General features: G+C 25.2%; 1 long non-coding RNA gene across 1 annotated transcript; it reads left to right on the forward strand.

Moving 5' to 3' along the window:
- Window positions 1-1111: 1111 nt before the first annotated feature.
- LOC122530251 lies at window positions 1112-2977 on the forward strand. The gene is made up of 2 exons (XR_006306940.1): window positions 1112-1287; window positions 2824-2977. It is a non-coding gene; the product is annotated as an uncharacterized LOC122530251 (long non-coding RNA).
- Window positions 2978-3672: the final 695 nt, after the last annotated feature.

Genomic DNA, 3672 nt, shown 5'->3' on the forward strand with positions numbered 1-3672 from the left:
ATGCTTCTGCATTTTTCGAAGAGAGATCGATATTTCTTGACACATAAAAATATTTTCCCAATAAAATTTTATATTTCCACTTTTTTTTCAAACAAAAATAAGCAAATAACATCATTTTATAAATTATGATCTATCCCGTTCTTCTACAAAAGAAATTAGAATAGAAGAAGGTTCCAAAACAATTTCGCTTGATTAGTTTGCACAATAATCACCTAATATTTTATAAAAGCTTCAAATGAATTAATATTGCAGTTATATGAGTTCATATGAATTCAATATGAATAATATTGCAGTTAGTATTAGAAGAATTGCAATTAATATTAATATTTTCTACTCGAGACTACCGAAAGTTAAATTTTTTGTTTCATAGAATTCTTCATATTAACTCCAATGATGTTCTGAATTCACTAGTTGTACACATCGCAAAAAGAAAGCACAACTAATGCAAATCACACAATATTTGCAATATAGCAAAAAGAATTAAAAAAATAAAGTGCCCACGCTCGCTTGGATTTTTAGAAAAAATGACTAAACAATCGACACGATATTAATCGTGTAACAAATTATATCGTTGTTGATTACATTCGCGATAAATTCTGAGAATAATGTAATTTATTATTTTGCGTAATTTATCCTTAAAAATGACAAGCGTTTGATCGATGCTATACAACATAAAATAATTATTTACATTTTTTATTTCAACATTTTTGTGTTCATTTACGATTATTTATATTTTGAAGTATGATTCCTTATGTCTTAATACGATTCTTTTTCAATTGTTATTTAAAACTTGTGTAAAACAAAACAGTTATTACTTAAATTTTTGTCACTTTTTTCTCAAATCGTACTAAACTATTAGTTTACTTTTCGCTCAGAAATATTCATTGGCAATAAAATATAAAAATATAAATGCAATATTATTTAGTGAAGTAAAATAAATATAATATCATTTATTAATAAAAATAAAAAATAAAAAGCAAAAAAAATAAAAGAAATAAATGTAATATTTCCTAGTATTACTGTCTTTACTGATGATAAATTTGTTCACCTTGGCAATACATGAAAAGAGTAAACAACCAATCTATATTTTTCCACCACTCTCTATATTTTCTCATACATTTAAAGACAGAGGTCGTACAACTGGACAACTGATCGATCGAAACGCAGTCGCGTTTCAGACTTCGGACGAGAAAGACATATGTGAAAAGAGCTAGACTGCTCAAACCAAGTTCCGATTCCCAAATTCAAACAGTCCCAATCATTTTCTTGCATGTAATCCCACTTCAGGTGATTTACATAATAGTGTCGCTTAATGTTGTTAATTAACGAGTCAGTTACACAATTCTTATACTCTTCAGTGAATATCAGCAAAAGTGAATGACTCAATCCAATGTGAACGTTCGTAAAAGTAGAAGAATATCTTATTCATATTTGAAGTATTAGAAAAGTGACATTCCAATTCGTGTGTGTTCACATCGTAAAGTGCGTAGTGGTATTTTCACACAAAATACTTCTTGTTCGTCTATCAAATAAGATACATATATTTACATTTATTAAGAACAGGCATGAACACATTTTATTTCACATAAAATAAACTAACAATTTAACTTCAAATAAATTAATAATAACATAAAATAAACTAACAATTTATAATGAATATTCCGATTAATCAATGATTTTAGAGATAATGATAATTTTTTGGAAATAAATAACTTTATTTACATGGAGTCAAATTCAAATGAATCAATTTCAAACTTCTTGTTTGAATTAACACGATCTTGAATAAAATTACGAATAATCTAATGTAATAAGTTACGACGAAACTACTTATTAACAATATTATTATACGAGGTACTTGTGAAATTATATGAATAAATAAATGAAATATTGAATAAACATTTATATAAGTATAATACAAAAAATAAAATGGAAAGTTATTTCAAATCATATTCACTTAAAAATTTATTTCAAATCATATTCATTTAAAAATTTATTTCAAATCATATTCATGTTTAAATAAACTAACGCATAATTATGTCAGACCGTTAAAGAAATAAGATTATATATTATTCAGCTCTTTTAAAATACATTATTTAAATAATGTCAAAGCGTGGTTGCGAATTTCTAGCGACAGCGGATATTTCTAATGATACAATACATATATTGATTCTACTATTGGAAATATATATATATATATATATATATATATATATATATATATATATATATATATATATGTACATATAAAATTATTGAAACGGAACTAATTGATTTAAAATTGCAGCGATATTGTGTTATTCGTTTGAATTTTATGTCATTACGAACAAATACGCAGACTGCTTGTCAAATCTCGTTTTAACATTCCAATAAGAACTGTGTTCGTTCCAACTCACAACTTGTAAGTCGGTATTTCAGTTTTTGTTTTCATCATTTGTTGTTTCTAGTTCACTTTTAATCCATTAAATCTACTATGTTGCAAATGAAACATTTGTTAATAATAATAACCATTATTATAAATATCAGAAAATTTTCCTTTGTTCTATAGAAGTGCTACAAACTTGCAACTAAAACCGGGAACTTCAATATAAATTCACATTTGTTATGTAATAATTTCATCATATCATCGAAGATACATATTTCAAAAATGTTTGATGTCATGGTGTATATTGAGTTAAAATGTATCTTTAAAACAAACAAATATTCATTTTTAATAGTTAATATTTCTCTATCTTTGGACGAAAATCTATAGAATAAAGGAAAATTTTCTGATATTTATAATAATGGTTATTATTATTAACAAATGTTTCATTTGCAACATAGTAGATTTAATGGATTAAAAGTGAACTAGAAACAACAAATGATGAAAACAAAAGCTTGAAATATTAGTGTGTATAAAATTGCAAATTTACATGAATAAAATCCAAAATATACAAGGCAGACTGCAATATATTACGCAATTCACACGCATCAATTGAATTGCATACAAAAACATATAATAATACAACAACAAATAAATATGATATTAAAATTATAAAATAATACAACAAATAAATATGATATTCAAATTTTGCAATAAAATTATAAAATAATACAACAAATAAATATGATATTAAAATTTTGCAATAAATCAGTGAAGTGATATAGAAGACTCTGCATTCAACATTTCATAATTTTTACTTTATAATCTTAATATAATCGCGATTCGAAATTGGAAATCTCCTGTTTCAGGTAGTTAAACAACGTATTATAATTATTAATTTGCACATCAAGTAATGTACTGGTCTTTGTAAAAAATATAAAAATTTTTTTAATATACAGTATATGTATATTCGCTTGTATTCAAACTGATTTTTGTTCGCGTGTTTTCAGTTGTTGTGACAGCGATTTCCATTTCTAATGCAGGTAGCAGCGAGCAATTTCGCAATTAAGAATATAAAGCTATCATGACATTGTATCACTTGTTTACACAAAGCATATGTTTAATTACATCATTCTTTGCATGGATGTGAGCAAATGCATATGTCGTTACATTCATTGTAACATCTATCTATAGACTACATTATATAGTGCTTGGTATACAGTGAGCAACGAAAGTATTCGAACGACATGATAGAAAATAATTGATTGCACAAAAATTGTATAATAAATTGCAATTTATTGAAACAAATTGTT

Source organism: Frieseomelitta varia, unplaced genomic scaffold (assembly GCF_011392965.1).
Source record: "Frieseomelitta varia isolate USP_RPSP 00005682 unplaced genomic scaffold, Fvar_1.2 scaffold_334, whole genome shotgun sequence".
NCBI classification, from domain to species: Eukaryota; Metazoa; Arthropoda; class Insecta; order Hymenoptera; family Apidae; genus Frieseomelitta; species Frieseomelitta varia.